This window comes from Leptidea sinapis, chromosome 34, assembly GCF_905404315.1.
Source record: "Leptidea sinapis chromosome 34, ilLepSina1.1, whole genome shotgun sequence".
Taxonomy (NCBI): Eukaryota; Metazoa; Arthropoda; class Insecta; order Lepidoptera; family Pieridae; genus Leptidea; species Leptidea sinapis.
Genome location: NC_066298.1, coordinates 6,514,269 through 6,533,185, shown reverse-complemented (window position 1 = coordinate 6,533,185; position 18,917 = coordinate 6,514,269). Strand labels below are relative to the sequence as shown.

Here is an 18,917-nt window from a genome sequence, read left to right as displayed (position 1 = left end):
CGATGGACTCTTAAACTAATGAACGGATTTAAATGGGGATTACTTCATGCAGTGCAGTTTAGTCCAACTTGAGAGATTATTTCGATTTGGGACCTATAATTTGACAGTTCTGCTGTGAAACATTTTGATTATTATAACAGAGAGCATATTTTACGAAATAATTCTTGACGTTATGAAATATTATTGACAAATTCATAAAAAAACAGTATTTTATTTATTATGTACAAGAACAACGTCTGCCGGGTCAGCTAGTATTTTATAAATATAATTCTATAATATCACATATTTAATTTTAATGAATAATAATAACCCAATAACATCAGACATCCAAGTGTCAAATTACTTCAAAATGAAAATTCATAATGATGACGGACGTGTAAAAAAAGAAGGACTCCGCGCCGTGATATTAGCAAGTGAAGCACCGTTATGCTAGTGTGTGTGCGGTTACGGGGGATACTAGTTACACAATTTTTTCACCCTTGAATAATCATATATGGCCACAAATAATTATATAGTATCGTTTTTAAACTTTTTCACAACGCGCGACGGCATTTTTAAAATATTTTATTGAGACGCAAACTGTTCTGTCACAGATGATGACAATTCTCATAATGGCCGCCTATCGGCCTGTAGTAGTATAAGTGTGTGCGCGGGGCTATGTATTTACACGTTAATCGGCATGTTTTGGTGCTACACTGTTATGTAAGGTGACACGGAGTCCTTATTTTTTTACTAGTCCGTGAATGATGATCATGATAATCAACATCTTATTATTTAAATTGAATATTTTAACTAGACTAAAACTTGTTGTCTGTTCCCTCGCTTCTAGCTTCAAACTTTTTATCATGCAATCAACATGATAGCCTGTAAGAAAAACCAGGTCTCACAACTTCTAGAGTAAAAAGTTGTGAGTTGCATGTTATACCAAATCAGTCAATTTATTTGATCAGTGTGTTAAAATTAAGAAACTTTGACTAGTAGTTATAACTCTTAAACTGATGGTTAAAGTTTCAATTCGGGCTTCTAATTTTAATGGTTATAGGTCGAAAATGGCCTGAACTGCTTCGAGAAAACGTCCGGCCGTGCCGCTTTTTATACGCTTTATATTAGCTTCACCTGTATGTTAGTAGCAGACTTCTTTGGGCGCGATTTTGACCCACTTTAAACGGCTAGATTTCGTTCAAACTTTGTAGATTTATCGAGGACCGATGACATTACACTAATTTGACTAAAAAATGAAAAATAAATAATAGTTAAAAAAAAAAACTAAAAAGCACGTTTTATATAAAATTCAACTAAAAAGTCTCATTTGCCCAGTAATTTCACTATCTACGGCGCCCTTCAGACCGAAACACAGCAATGCTTACACATTACTGCTTCACGGCAGAACTACCCATAATCTAGCCGGCATCCAGTGCAAAGGAGCCTCCTACTGGTAAAATCTACTTTTAACTCTTGTCATTTTGGTATAAAACCGTAATATTTCTGTTTTATAGTAGTTATTCCTTTACGCCTGCATTCGTATCTTTTAAAATATTATTGTTTAATACGTTTATAAAAATATATATGCAACACATACACAAATTCAAAATCAACAGCAAAAATCAACAATATTTTTGAAACACTTAACCAAACATAAGAGATCGAATTAGTATGGTTGCGATATCATTCACGAAAAGTATAATGCCCGGAAGTGTCATACATAAAACATGACCTAGAATAAATTTATTCCAAGTATATAAGCTTGGAATATTTATGTAGGAGATCCACAAACTTGTCGGATATGGCCGGAAATTATGAGATCCTTCTGAATATGAAGAGGCCTCACTTACTGACAGCATCTATATACTCTATGGTTAGTCTATGTGTACTTGCCTGTGATGAGACTCAACAGGGTTGCCTCTCGAAGTTTGTTATAATAATCTATAGATTATTAATTACGAGAATTAAATAATTAAAAATAAGTAATATTTTTTTGTAATCCAAAACCGTTCTAACAAATTATAGTAAAATACTATCGAAAAATATCTGTCTCTTAATTTTTAAATTTGTCAAATGTATTGCTGATATGAGAATTGCTATGCATATATATATCTATAAGTATTCTCTAAAAGTGACACATATTTTTATATTACATGACCGACTTCAAAAAAGGAGGAGAGTATAATGTGTTTGTTTTTATTACACTCTTTTTTTAAATATTAGGTTGACCTGTATCTACTAGTCTTTATATCGACGTAATTTTCGCCACCAAAACAAAATATTCGATTTAATTTAAAATTTGGACACGAATTAAGGGCGAATAATTTTGATAACTTTGTCCTTGCATATTAAGGTAGGTATGTAGCTTGTTACAGTACTTGTACAATTTTTAGACTAAAGTTACAAAAACTCTACTAAACAAGCTTTTAAGACCTAAAAGTAGAAGAAATATGGAAAGATCGTTCTATTGCGATATAAACGGTAATTATCGAAAAAATAACATTTTTTCACGACATATTTTACACGAAACGATGAAAATAATTTCAGTGAGACACAAAGGAGGTTCCGCAGCTATTAGCGATCTCTTTCAGCCTTTGTTATGACGACAATAAAGAAAACCGATTGGGTTTTCAATATCCACATTCAGCTCACAAATATATTTCAAGGACTAATGTCGTTGTATTTTAAACCCAATATGGGAATGTATTTTTAAAGTCAAACTCAAATCGTTTTGAAGTCGAGTTGTGAAAATAAGTATTATTTTAGGGCGATACTAAATGCCAGCGACCTTGAGCGATTTGAGTTCACGGCTTCCGGCCGCCATCTATGTAACAAAGCCAATATTTTCAAAATTCTTGCGTGGAAAACAGTTTATATGCTTACAATCCTCGTTATTCATTACTAATATGAATAAATATACCTACTCAAAAAAGTACAAGCTATAAGAATAACTTTTCTGAGAGTTGTACTAAAAAAATGAGTCATGCCATGCCAAAAAACTTAACTGCAAGGAAAAGTGGTAGTTCAAAAAGGCTCTGGAGTGTTAACTATAACCAACAGCAAGCATTAGCAACCTACAAATAAGACTTAAGGATATATGTGTAAAAGGATTAAGTAGTGTTCATAACTCGAAATGCTATATTTTCAAAAAAAAACTTGTCTAAAAACACCATGTTTGCGTGTTTTCTGCGTACTCTTCGCCTTGAGCATTAAGTTTTTTACGTCGGTAGGTTTTCGAAGTCCTGCGTACCTTCTTTTAATGACGTCATTAAAATTCAATGGACGTTTTTATTTAGGTTATAAATATTTGTACAGTGAATATTTATTATTGGTTGAGTATTTGTTAAACCAATATTTATAATTAAGTAAAATTATTCCTACAGGAAAATCAATAGGTACTTTTAAGGTGCTGGTATCGTCAAATTATCATATTTGAGTGCCTAATGCTCTACAATGAGTTAGATGGGAGATTTAAAAAATATATATTTTAGGGACTGGTATGTAATCTTGAATAATTTTGTATAACGTAAAATACCATGTAATAAAAATTTATGAAATGAAGATGTCTTAACCTTAAATTTGCTACTGTTTCTAAACTAGTGGTGATATTTTATCGCTGTAACAAGAGAGAATACCTATTTTATTTTTCTAAAAAGCGAACGTAATAGCTTAAATAAACATATAACTTTGACATAAGGGTCTTTATACACTATTTCACTAGGAACAGCCGTGCGCGGGTACGTGTACAGGCGACGGGAGGCAGTGTGTCACTGACTTTCACACACTTTCACAATTAGTTTGGGATAGGTGTGCGCGTAAATCGGGATAGGTAGCTCCGCCCAAACACTGAAGGTCGTTGGCGTTATCCTGAACCTTAATAAAAATTATTTTTGATGGATTTAATTAATGTTTGCGTTTGCGAATTTTACTAGAAGCATATGTTGTATGTCATCAGGAATGGGTTATGACGTGAGCTACGGGAGATCTACACCATTACAGTCGAAAAAGGCTAGAAAGAAGGAGAGGTTTACAAATTGTCATTAGTAAGTGATTTCTCTCACTTTTTTATGGAAAAGGCGGACCAACGCCGCAATATTCTCTTGCAGGACCAGAGGAATCACAGGTGCGTTGCCACCCATAAAGGATTTCTCGGATTAAATATACTTAGGGACGATGCAGTTTATATAACTTTGTAATAAAACTTAAATATGTTTCAGAAGATTTACGTGGAACATGTTGTTTGTGAAGTACTTTGTCAGAATAATTAATCAATACCAACTATTAGTTCTACCAAATAATTGCCTTATGTTTAAATTCAGTTGAAGTTACATGTGTTTTCAGCTTTTTAAAATAATTCTATTAAAATACACACATTTAAGAAGGAGAAGCAAGTAATTTACCAAGATTTCGGGAGTATTAAATATGGCAATAGTACATATAAATAGTATTATTTTAAACAATATGTTATGTTTTTAAAGTAATAACCCTCACTTCTAGGATTAATACACAAATAAAATTTGAAAAACAAAATTTTATGAACGATGCGGGATTCGAACCCACGACCTCCGGCGTTCCGTGCCGGTGCTCTAACCAACTGAGCAAACCGTTCGAGTACCGCCTCTCTATAAAATTCTGTTTGCTTTGTTCAACTCTCAGATTGTGGCTTCATTATTATTATAATAGTATTATTTTGTTTAGCAGAAAGTTGACATCCCTAGCGTAGCTCTAGCACTAAAGTGTGGAAGCGAAAGGGGTATTTGACTATAGGCCCTATCTTGCACGTCACACACAGTTATCGTATGTTAAACAAATTATATTAGATTGTAGTAGTTTACCCCGACTCCACCCGACCATAATTTAGACTAGACAGGCAGTTAATTATTTCATACTACCCTCCTCAAAAAGTACCTTTTAATTGAAATGACATTGATGATGACTGGCAGTGTTTTTAAGAAAATCATTTTAATGAGCTATGGAATATTTTGACAGGAAACAATACTGGCCCGCTAAATGTAATAATCTGTTTTTCAAAACAATGAAAGGCTAGTATTAAGTTTCCAAATACAATCATAATATTATTAAATACAAAATAATTATACAGTCATTTTATAAAGTATCTAATCAAATTATTAAGTATACAATAGGTAAGTACCTACTCACAGAAGAAGTATTCGATTAATTATTCTAATACTTGCAATTTATTTGCTTTAAATATTAATTTTCGTCACTCATTTCACTCCATGAAGTAGTTCATTAAAATCCGTTCATTAGTTTAGGAGTTCACTGGGAAAAAAGATTAAATAAATCGTTGGGGAGACAATGTAACCGAGAAGACAATGATATAACCGAAAACACATTGGTATTATCAATTTTCCTCTCATCAATCGTCACAGCCTCCACGTACTTGAAATTGATGTTTATTTAACGACGTAAATAACATATTTATCTTGGACCTCTTTAAATATTGCTATTAATAAAATAGTAATTCATTATTAACATTTCAAGCACGCCTCCTCTGATATAAGAAAAAGATCGATAGCTTCTCTAATCCGTCTGAGAAAATGCTATCGGAGAATCTTAATCCGGGATTAATTTGTACAGATGGGTTCTACCCACCCTGGCACCACCCTGTAGGGAGAAACTCTTCATCAATATGAAAATATTGGCTTAGTATAACTACTTACCTACATTGTGATTCAATAAACAGTTTTTCTTTTGTCTTCGCGTTTTCTTCTACCGGGAACGGTAGCTGATAATTAATTTAATTGGGGAGAACTTATCTCTTTGTTGAAGAAGAAAAAAATATCAATCCAAGTTGTGGTTCCTAATAAGGCCTATATGGGCTTAAGGGCCGGCGACGCTCCTGTGATTCCTCTGATATTGCAAGAGAATGTGGGCGGCGGTGATCACTTAACATCAGGTACATTTTGTCATCCTCTTGCATAAAAAAGGGAGTACTACTGCTACCTTGAAAATTTACCATCCGGTCGATCAATTATTCTGTATATCTTGGCCATTCATTTTTAAGGGACGAGACGAGCAGGATGTTCAGCTGATGATAATTGATATGCCCTGCCCATTACAATCCAGTGCTGCTCAGGATTCTTGAAAGACCCAAAAGTTCTGAGCGGAAAAACTATTGCGCTCGTCACCTTGAGAACAAAATGATAAATCTCATTTGCCCAGTGCCAGAAGGTGCCCTTCGGAACACGATAATGCCTACACATTACTGCTTCACGGCATGTTGCACGGTGTACATCTCTTATAGACATGTGTATCTAGTGTTTGTTTCTTTATAAAGTAAAACTCGTTGATTGTTAAATTTAACATGATGTTGATGTTCCGTATAAATAAAATAAAATAAAATAAAATAAATAAAAAAAACGCCATTGTGGTACCCATTATCTAGCCGGCATCCTGTGCAAAGGAGGCCTCCCTTTACCTTTTATTATTCACAACTCTACAATCTAGCCAAGGGCCTTTACGTGAGTCCAATATTTAGACTCGTGGAAAGTTTGATATTAATAAAAGAAAAAGTATTTAAGATTCTTAGAAGGGCTACATATTGATATGTTATATATATAAATATTAATTTTTATTTTTTTTGGGTTGAACACGTATTTCTATTTAAATATGAAATATTTTCTTAACAACGAAATACTTATACAGAAAACAAAATTAATTAATGTTATTTTACTTTATTCCTCACTAGCTCAGAAACTGTAATTCTCTCTTAAAAAGTAAAAATGAAAGTACCTGTATGCCTTGGAGGAAGAATCTATGAATATAAAAAACGTGTTTGTATTAAATGACCTTTGAAACATTTTATAATACAGTGATGATTGTATCTCTCCCAATACTTGGACGACTGCATCTATTCCATAAACAAATGTGTTACGAAATTTAAAAGAATTGTCAAAAAACGTGAGTGTATGAGAGGTTATTATAACATAAATGATTTTCTTAATGATACCGCAGACTGGAAATGAGGCGGACACCCTCAGGCTCTTTCATTGTATGTTTTTTGTACGATATAACATTGTAATCCATATTTTTACTAAAAAAAGGCCGCTGGGTTTATTGCAACCGTTCTTCTCAAGTCTAAGGCATATTATTTTGAATGGGTGGTTGTTTTTGACGTTCAATAAGTGATTTTGAATCCTATTATGAATAAAAATTTAATTTGAAAAAAAAAAACAGATTGCATAATAAAAGTACTTTTAAGTTTGAACTATTTAAATATGTATATAAAAATTGTAATATACCAGTGTGTATGACGAAAACCTTCACAGCTTTAACGAGATACATATCTGCGACGGGAGTTTGCATTGAAGATCTCCGAGACAGCGCTCAATAAAAATAGGCCAAGGGTACGTCGGCATGGCACTACTCATGTTTTATGAACACACCGACTCCGCAAATTGGATAGACGCTTGAGAATATTTCGCTAATTTATGTTCTACAATCACGGCTTATTTGTCATAAATCACAAGTTTTATTTTGATTTAAGTATTACCAAAAAAAATTTTGAAGTGAATATTTTTGCAGGTGCGCTGTTTACTTTGTTTTGTGGATAGTGAACGAGAATGAACTGTCACGCTCGGCTATGCAACGCTTGCTAGATAAAGGTAGAGTCGACTAAGCGAGCGCAAGGTACCTGAGTAATTTATTTATGAAATTATGTTTTATCAGTAAGGTATAAATAACAAAATTTATTATTTACTAGCTGACCCAGCAAACGTTGTATCGCCATATAAAGTAACAATAATTATTAATTGTATTTGATTGCCATCTTGCAGCCCTATTGCGGATCTGTGGATGGAACAGAATAATATAAAAATCGCGATACAAAAATAAGTGTTGATCGTAGAAGTGTGAAAATTAGAAGTTGTATGTATTTTTTAATGTTGAATAAAGCTAAAATTAAGTTTTATTTTAACGTCCTGAGAAAGATATGAAGATTTTAATTAGTTATTTATTTTAAAATTTCATTTCTGAACGACTGTGTCCCATCTCAACACATCAAAGGAAAATCAAAATTGTTGTTTTTATTTATTTCCTAGCATTTTCATGTTTATTCACCTTTTAAACCTTCTCTGAACTTCCGCAAATAATTCAAGATCAAAATTAGCCAAATCGGTCCAGCGGTTCTCGAGTTTTAGCGAGACAAACGAACAGCAATTCATTTTTATATATATAGAAGATACTACTTTATTATTATTTATACTAGTTTATTTGAGCTGTTATTTCAATCATTAGGGGGGTATTTTTATAGAAGGTATAAGACTATTTTGCCACTCGCAGCCACTTTGTGGAATGAGTTACTAGAAGCAGTATTCTGGAACCACAAAGGCCCACATTGTAGCGTGGATCATAAACTTGTTATGCCTACTAGTCTTTTATTAGGCTATGTACCTATATGCTTCTACAATATGATCCCAGAAAATGTACAAAACAAATGTGTTACGAAATTTATAAGAATTGTTAAATAGGTTTGTGTGGGAAAGGTTACGATTACATAAACGATTTTCTTAATGAAACCACTGTCTGGGAATGAAGCGAACACCCTCAGGCTCTTTAATTATAAATGTTTATTGTACAATATTATATTGTAATCCATATTTTATATAATAAAAAGCCCGCAGAGTTTCTTGCGCCCGTTCTTCTCAGGTCTGAAGCAGTCTATTTTGAATGAGGTGGTAGATTTTGACGTTCAATAAGTGATTTTGAATCCTATTTTGAAAAACCATATTTAAATTTGAATTGAATCAAGTTTATATATAGTTTGAAATTATTAAATCTATCACATATGATATCGTGTTGTATCGCTTGGCTTCACTTCTAAACTAAGAATGAATGGCCTACTTTACTCCCCCATCTATACATAATATTATAATATATATATGCCAGTCTTATATATAAGCATAACATTTATAAACATATTTAAATATAACTACCCCTACCATCTGGATATGTGGCGGTCCTCCACAGTGCGGTTTTGAAGGAGCTTTCTTCCACGTGCTACAAAGCTGTGGAATGAGCTTCCTTGTGCGGTGTTTCCGGGACGATACGACATGGGTACTTTCAAAAAAAGCGCGTACACCTTCCATAAAGGCCGGCAACGCTCCTGTGATTCCTCTCGTGTCGCAAGAGATTGTGGGCGGCGGTGATCACTTAACAACAGGTGACCCGTACGCTCGTTTGTCCTCCGATTCCATAAAAAAAAAATCGATATGTTAGTACCGCCTTACGTATATATAAAAAATTGTACTTCAAACAAGGAGACTACACAGAAATAAATATCTCTACAATATTAATGCTAACATAAAGATTGAAAGATTACGACATTACATACTTATTTTAAGCTATATTATTGTACCACTGAACTCAAAATGTTGTACAAAAATTAATTTTGTTTATTCGTTATTAAGAGAAGGTACGCATATTTCAAGCTCACAGCGTTTTTGGCGAAATAGACAGAACCCTTTACACTCACCAAGTGCCAGGTTTGATTCTCACCAGCCACGCTCTAGTGGTTCCTCTAGTTTTACAAACGCGTGTGGAATGCGGTGATCACTTATAAAGTGACCCACTCCAAGTGTTAAAGTTGCAAACTTCTTGGGTTGCGGTTTATTCTTAATCCCTACTTAATATTATAAATGTGAATGTAAGTTTGTTACGCTTTCACACCTAAACCACAGAACCGATTTTGATGAAATATAGTATAGAGATAGCTTGGAAAATGGTTTAGCCTACTTTTTATTGCAAAAAAATAAATGGTAGGGTTGAGATAGGGGATAGAAGTTCGTAATTGAAGATGACACCATGAAACTTTGTATTTAGGCAATTGATAAGAAGTAATTTATAAGAAAGTATTTGGTCGAGCATTTTCGAAGCTTTGGCCTACATGGGGATGAAAGTTCGCAAGGAAATACTATTAAAGAGACTGTCCACATTGACAAGGGATATCCGCTGTACCGTAGAAGTGCGACGCCACCAGCGGAAGAGCAGTTTGTATGTGTTTCATTTGCAAAGTATACCAAAAAATAAAATTTCATTCAAATTCAAACAAAACAAATCTTATAACTATATTTACAATACTATTATTACATAAAAGTAAAACTATCACTACGGGCTGATCCGTTGACCGAAATAGCTGCCAACTCTTGGGGTGCCAGTGGCCCTATTGAGGCGAGAAGATAGTACTCTGTACACAAGTGTCTCGACACGAAATATCAAAAAGATGTAAGACTCATTGAGACCGACATATTTTGCGAAGTTTGCTAGTATAATTGATCAAATCTATCTATCTTTATATATATAATTCTTGTGTGCGTGTGTATGTCACTGAACTCCTCCTAGACGGCTGGACCGATTTTGATGAAACTTTCTGTGTGTCTTCAGGTGGATTCGAGAATGGTTTAGATTCACAATTAAACTACCTGCTAGACGGCTGGACCAATTTTTATGATTTTTTGTTTGTTTCAGTGAATTTGAGATTGGCTTAGACTCTCAATTCCGTCCATATTATATAATTCTCCTGCTCATGTATATGTTAGTGAACTCCTCCTAACGGCTGGACCGATTTTTCAAATTTAAGACAAGACAACGTCTGTCGGGTCCACTAGTATATATATATAAATGAATTGCTGTTCGTTAGTCTCGCTAAAACTCGAGAACGGCTGGACCGATTTGGCTAATTTTGGTCTTGAATTATTTGTGGAAGTCCAGAGAAGGTTTAAAAGGTGAATAAATAGGAAAATGCTGCTAAATAAAATAAAAACAACAAATTTGTTTTTCCTTTAATAATTATCTATACATAATTTCTATGAGAGAATTTATTGACGCAAGGTTTGATAGTTCTGCTGTGAAACAATTTCATAACGACAGCAGGGTGCATATTTTACGAAGTAATTTTTGATGTTATGATATATTATTGACAAATTCATATAAAAACATTATTTTATTTATTATATACAGAACAACGTCTGTCGGGTCAGCTAGTATATATATAAAAATGAATTGCTGTTCGTTAGTCTCGCTAAAACTCGAGAACGGCTGGACCGATTTGGCTAATTTTGGTCTTGAATTATTTGTGGAAGTCCAAGGAAGGTTAAAAAGGTGAATAAATATAAAAGTGTTCGGTATTAAATAAAAACAACAATTTTGATTTTTCCTTTCATGTGTCCTCCGTCGTTCGATATATGTTTCGTATGGACATATTTTCTATGAGAGAATTTATTGACGCACGGTTTGACAGTTCTGCTGTGAAACAATTTCATTACAACAACAGGGAGCATATTTTTTCAAATAATTTCTGATGATATGAAATATTATTGACAAATGAATAAAAAACATTATTTTATTTATTATATACGAAACAACGTCTGTCGGGTCAACTACTATATAATATGTTTATACTTATGGTTTGTATCGACAATACAATATTATGCAACAGAAATTCGCACCACGTATTAATATCCAATAATATATATAACCTTCCACAATGCAAATGCTCTTCACGGCTCAACAAATCGATTATATTGCAGGAAGGCGCCTCAGATTTATAAAGCACTCATATTACAATATCTGAGGACTGAGGACACAATAAACACTCCATCAATAGAGCGTCGCTTGTGAAAAACTCTATTCGGGTTCAAACATCCGAACGCCATCTTTAATTCGCCCTAAAAAGGATTAAAAAAGAAAAACTGTTTTTACCTTTTCAAAATGAGGTGATCTCCCGAGTTGATATAAAGACCTGAGTGAAAAAAAAAAACAATATAAATGCTTAGAATATTGACACAAAAGGTGCCTAGTCTATTGTAAAACGGTCTGTACGTCAGACCTTCTGTGGTTATACGATATACAGCTTTTTTTCTTTATTTATATAATAACTAGCCGTTCCCGCGCGCTTCGCTGGGCGAATTTTTAAAAGGAAATAAATTTAATTTAATTCATATTATTGCAAATACGATAAAAAAATAAGTACCCATAAACCATCTAGGATAAATTTCGCATCGAATGGTGGTAGTTAAATGTCGATACGATCAGTTGTTTAGGCGTGAAAGAGCCTCAAACAAAGACCATTTTCATGATATATAATATATAGATAACATTTACAATTTACCTACAGGGCGTCATTTGGCGTTGCAACATGAAGGGGAAGTACCTTAAATATTATAGATGTAAAGATTTTACTGAAATCAGAATTTATTTTAAACTACGAGTACATTCATAGATTTTAAAATAATTGCCTGGTGAAACCGGGAATTGTATCCGCTTTACGAAAAAAAAATACCCCGCAGCTTTATCATACCGATCGAAACAAAAACAGTGCAAAACAGAACTCAAAATATTGAATATTACATGAGTTTGTTTTTTTGTTTGCTTTCATGTCTTGTATACAGCTAATAATGAAATAAACATATACACCTTAGGTTGGAACGGACCTATTATCCTTAGAGTATTAAATATTATATCAGTAATTATATAAATATGGCTGCCAAACTCAATAAATACCAAGCGAAAAGGCTAATAGTGATACAAAGAAAAAAGAAACATTTTTAGTATCAGACTAAAATACAAAATAACGAAGAATGAAATACAATCAAAAAAATAAATCATATGAATTGCAAAAACTACAAAATGGAATTGGGCAGGACACATATCAAGAGCAAGTAACAGAAGATGGAGCAGTTAGCTTAACAGTATAGCCAGAAACTGGTACCCATTGGGTGCCAAAATAAGAAGAGGAAGACCTGGTACTAAATAGACAAACGAACAAACAATAAGAACAGATGAAAGAAGAACTGAGAGTTTTAGAACCCTTGCCCAGCAGTGGGATGGTAAATAAAATTATTATAACTAAATTGATTACTAACAGTTTAATATTCTAATAGGCTTTAGATTGGAACAAATGTAGTATAGTATAGTAAATGTAGATAGTCGTGGGTTAAGTTGCCTTTCCCTTCTATATGATAGGGTGGCGTGGCTTTTAGAACATTCATCCATCCAAAGTGGTAAATGGTATAATGTGTACCTTTAAAATGCAAAAGTGTTATAAATTGTTGACCTACATGAGTAAATAACCTGTGTTTAAGTTTAGCAGTTAGCAAAAAAAAGCTTTTGCCTGCACTTTTGCTCTTTGATGGACCGAATCATTTGTGTTATAAACTTAGTACTGTTTTAATTACACACAGCACTGCCTCTTGCGTGAGTATAAGCCCCATTGAAACGGCTTATGCATGTGATGTTTTATAAATCTTTTTGTAATAAGTATTAAGAGAAAACATCAGTAGCAATCGTTCACAAACGATCTTTTGTCTCCTTGGCTTTTATCATCTATACTAATATTATAAAGCTGCAGTGTTTGTTTGTTTGTTTGTTTGAACGCGCTAATCACTGGTACTACTGGTCCGATTTGAATGATTCTTTCAGTGTTGGGTAGTCCATTTATCGAGGATGGCTATAGGCTATGTTTTATTTTTTTTCAAAATTAGGGATCCGTAATAAAATTGCTATTTTGTAACACAAGGTGTAAAATCGAAAACCTATTTTTGCGTGCGCTGCAAAAACTATTGACAATAGAACAAAATGATGTACAGGCTATAACATAGGCAATATTTTATTACTTATAAAACTATCGCGTGAATTATACTTTATATGGCAAAACAACGTTTGCCGGGTCAGCTAGTAGATAAATATTTTCCTTAAAACTGACACATTTTTGTTTAAAAGTTCTAGATTTCTTTAAATAGTACTCAAAAGGGCCTTTTAGGCCGCAAACAGAAGCCTAGCATACAAATCCGACAACAAAAAGCGAAAAACTTAAAACAGACTTACAAAATTATCTAAAATTTAAGGTAAAGGTTTGGTGGAGGAAATAGTTCAGATCGAGCCTCTGATTTTTTATTTTTTTTTCACGATCTTTCGTTGGGGCTTCGACTATTGTCCTTATGGCACTAATTTTAGTCTCGCCGTTTATTACAGTGGCGACAGAAATATTGATTTAGAATTCTAACATCTGACAAAAGAACCAGCTAATTTTACCACTTACTGTTATTGTTCTCAGCGCTTTTAAGGCTCATTATTGTTTGTATTTGCACTATGAACTTCTTCTGTTAAAAGAAAATTGATTATTGAAATAGCTTATGTGGATTCAAATCACCTGTGTTTTGAAATACTGTCGGCACAGATATCATGGACGATAATTCGCCAAATCAATTTTTTTAAATGTCGTCTTTACCGTCTATGACATTCGGTTACGGTGGTTTTATCTAGGATATTTGCGCCACATAGTCACTATGGAATGAACTTCCCTGCGCGGTATTTCCAGGTGAATCGAAATGGGTATTTTGCTGGTGTTTTGGGGTGGTTGCTTTCCTAAAAAGCTGGCAACGCTCTTGTGATTTCTTTGGTGTTGCAGAAGAATGTGAGTGGCGGTGATCACTTAACATCAGTTGACCCGTACTCTCGTTTGTCCTCTGATATCTTCTTGACACGTAGGCCAAGGTGTCGCTTGGCTTATTCTTGCTAATGAAGTGTTTGTCATTATTGTTCATTGTGATATATTTTTTATGACAATAAGGGATAAGATGAACAGGACGTTCAGGTGATGGTAATTGATACGCCCTGCCCATTACAATGTAGTGCCGCTCATTATTCTTGAAAAACCAAAATATTCTGAGCGGCACTACAACTGCGCTCGTCACCTTGAGGCATGAGATGTTAAGTCTCAATTGCCCAGTAATTACACTAGCTACTAGGCACCCTTCAGACCGAAACACAGTAGTGCTTACACATTACTGCTTCACGGCAGAAATAGGCGCCATTGTGGTACCCATAATCTAGCCCGCATCCTGTGCAAAGGAGCCTCCCACAGTTAATTGTTCATTGTGATTGCCCCCCAGTAACTTAAGTGAACGTAACCCTAGCTAGATGGGCTGGGATAATTTTCTTTCCTCATTTATTAGGTATTTATTACTGGTATAAAAACATTTATCATGTTGGCCAGCCAATCTAAATAGAACATCAATTATACAAATGATTTAAGTTTTCTTTAGTGTTAATTCCGCCATAATTTGTTTTTAAAACAATTCGACACGTGTTTCGCCTCTACACGAGGCATTCTCAGGACGTGTTGTCTCGCCAAAATCTGGCACGAGACGAAGTTTAGAGGCGTAGTGTAGAGGCGAAACACGTGTCAAATTGTTTTAAAAACAAATATTGGCGGAATGAACACTAAAGAAAACTTAAATCATTTATATAATTATGGATTTCCGCAAAGTAACGCCTAATTCAATAAATTTTCTTAGAACATCAATTTGAAAGGCTTTTGAGAAACACCAAGAAACTCAATCATATTTTAATATACTTATCCAAAATAATTTATTTTAATTCAAAATTCACCCTTAATCATCCTTTGTCAGCGCACTTCAGAAAATTGATGAACTTGTTGGCGCTGTTTTATTACAATTCAAGTTTCTATCATAAGTGCTTCGTAATGGCTGGAGGGTCTCGAAATACCCACAAGAGATCTTCCCACTTCCAACCAACTTAACGACATTGTTTCAACTTAGATCCCTGGAGATTCTTCTCAACAACTTTGATATAACCGCACTCGAATTATCTTTTCGCTGACGTTTCAATATTATTCGAAAACAATTTGCACAAAGGGACACTGCTCTTTTTGGAGATGTCTGAGATTTTTTTGAAATGTTTATAAACAAAGTTTAGAGTTATAAGTTTTATATATTTTTGGGTAGGTAACTAATTTATAAAGTAATTTAGATAGTAAGTAAACGAGGAAATTTTCATATGTTAATAATGTTTTTAAGTACTTGTAATTTAATTAAGTAATTAATTGCATGTCGAGTTAGCCCGTAAATGGGGTATACGATGATAAATAATATAAGTAATTAATGTGTAAATATACCATAAGGTAATACATTGTATACAAAGTGGGCTTTCTATTAAATAAATAAATAAATTACTTTCTTCTTTTTAAGTATGGAAAGCTTATTCTATTTATTTTTAGTATTCAAAGCCCCATCAAAATAACTAATAATTTGAAGCTTCAATTTCTCCTTATACCTATTGTATGTTTGTTCATATTTTTTAATATTACGAGTTACTTAGCATGCTTTGTCTAGGGGAGTATGAGTTTCCATTCCGCAATCGCAGGCTTTTGTACACTCCCTGTATGGGTATGGCAAGGTGTAACTTTCGTGCAAATTGCTACATTACTAGATTCTGCAGTAGTTACAACAACTTGATAAATGAAGTAAACCTAGACATATCTTCTTCAACTAGCACCAAACTAAAAAGAACGTTAACTAATAAATTTTTATCAGATTTAATTATTCTAGTGAAGTTAGTTTTAAAGCGTAAATTTACATCCTAAAAATAGTTTTATATATAATTATTTGGAAAGTTTTAAGTCATTATAATCAGCCGGAAGACGTTTACTGCTGGACAAAGGCCTCCCCCAAAGATTTTCACGACGATCGGTCCTGCGCTGCCCTCATCCAACGTATTCCGGCGATCTTGACCAGATTGTCGGTCCGTCTTGTTTAGTTAGTTTCTCAAATAATTATAAAATAAATACTAAAAATATTATCTTATCATAATAATATTAACATAATTTCCACAATTCCCCATCAGAATAGGATGGTTAGTGTAGTGCAGGATGTATTTTTAATTTTTTTTTAAGTAAGAAGCAGCCTGAATAAGAACATATTTTTTCATTACGCAATCAAGTAACGCATCATGCGTTACTTGATTGCGTGTTGAAATAATATCCAAGCCTGTGTCACAATAGATTACCCTGTCAGAATAGAGGATTTATTGAATAAGTGAATTTATAAAAGAAAGTACAATTAAATATTTCGCAAACTTATTCGAAAATTTCACACAAACAGAATATTTTTATTTACCTTCCTGCACATGTGTGTTTCAAAAGAAAAAAAAGTGTGTGTGTACTTATGCATGCACGTAATAAGTTATACTTCTTTGGCTTATCGAAGCCAAATCATTAAAATGATTTAATCCTCGTGCTATTCTACGTTTTTAGACGGAACAATTTTATAAAAATCTTGCAAAGATGGCTTTAACAAATAATTATTAAACAATGAATGCGGCTGTATGGGCTTCAACGCTTTGCCTGTCCTAATAATGGACGAAGAAACCAAAAAATAACGTATCACGCAAACGTCAGAAAATTTAAGGAACCAACTTTTCTCTCTCATCATTTTTTCATAACGCTCCTAAAGAAGTATAACTTCAAAAGGATTATCAAAAAATATTCGATCAGACGATCGGGCGGACATGGTGAAACTGGGTTTTTTATTTATTACGGGACCCAAAAATCAAATTAAACCTACGAAGCACTCGGATATTCAATGTGTAATTTAGGGTTCAGTCCCAAGAGTCCTACTAAGGTCCCCACAAAATTCAAAGTTCATTTCCCAAACACAGTCGTCATAATTTATAACATTCCGTGACTCAACTTCGATTTGGTGACTTATTACTGGTTTCTGATAAAGTTATCAATCCGTAATCTAGCGGTTGTATTATACCATAGATCCTATTGAATTTATCACTCATAATTAATTATAACTTTTTTTTATGACAATAAGGGACGAGCAGGACGTTCAGCTGAGGGTAATTGATACACCCTGCTCATTGCAATGCAGTGCCGATCAGGTCAGATTCTGGAAAAACCTAAAAATTCTGAGCGGCACTACAACTACGCACGTCATCTTGAGACATAAGATGTTAAGTCTCATTTGCCCAGTAATTTCACTAGCTACGGCGTCCTTCAGACCGAAACACAGTAATGCTTACACATTACTGCTTCACGGCAGAAATAGGCGCCGTTGTTAGAGTTTGCATTATGGGTACCACCCATAATCTGGCCGGCATCATGTGCAAAGGAGCCTCCCACTGGTAATAGTAATTAAAAATTATAACATAACTGTTGAAGTCTTTAACTGTGTTGCACCAAATAACTTTAGCAATAACAAACAAATGTTTAAGCAAATTTGCATCATATTTAATCAATATTTAGATGGCGTCATAAGTTTAACTGTTGACCGTAACCATCCAATCTTCGCCGGTTAAAGCTAATGTTAATGTTAAAGAGCTTAATAGCAACCTGTCTAAAGTTTCAAATAAATATTCGATACTGACTTAATATTTCACATTTTAACTTTTACAATGCCAAGGAATACGATGGTGCAACACGTTCCGCACTCTATGTTAAAGTCAGCGTAACTGTTAACGTCACATTTAACTATAACTATAAACATAACAGCCTTAAAAAAGAAGTTTCAAACATAAATCCGTTCTCCATATTTATCAAAGCTTTATTTTATTTCAATTGAACCAGATTAAACTGGTTCTCCGTTAATTCTACTCCGAGTTAGGTTAACCTAGTTTGTTGATATTTTACTCCACTAATGGTTTCGTACAAGTAACGCGGGAGACCAGTGAGGACATCGAGCGGTTAGATTGTAAATCAATTAAGACCTTTACGCCTATAGATGTATATAGTTACAGCTATAATTAGATTAATTGTAATTTGAGGATTGAAATAAATGTGATAGCTTGACATTGTTAACGATTCCCCCACTTCTATATATGTATCACTTGGCGTTGCGTAGAGACGTCGCTTCATTGTGTGTCTTCTACCGCATCTATCACGGGGAGTGTTCCGAAGAGCTGTTTAACCTGATTCCTGCCGCCGAATTCCACCTTCGCACGACACGCCACAAGTTACGATATCATCCCCACCATCTGGATGTGTGGCGGTCCTCCACAGTGCGGTTTTCAAGGAGCTTTCTTCCTCGTACCACGAAGCTGTGGAATGAGCTTCCTTGTGCGGTGTTTCCGGGACGATACGACATGGGTACCTTCAAGAAAAGCGTGTACAC

At 34.0% G+C, this 18,917-nt stretch overlaps 1 protein-coding gene across 2 annotated transcripts in view; it reads right to left on the bottom strand.

Annotated features, from left to right (window-relative positions):
* The window catches only part of LOC126974904 (uncharacterized), a 225,559-nt gene that overhangs the window by 168,539 nt on the left and 38,103 nt on the right, over positions 1-18,917 (bottom strand). Inside the window, exon 2 of one of the 2 annotated variants that reach the window (XM_050822626.1) lies at positions 11,704-11,743. The exons of the other annotated variant lie outside the window; for it this stretch is intronic. The gene's annotated coding sequence lies outside the window, so the exon portion shown is untranslated. The remainder of the gene's footprint in view (positions 1-11,703; positions 11,744-18,917) is intronic. 2 annotated transcript variants of the gene reach the window in all.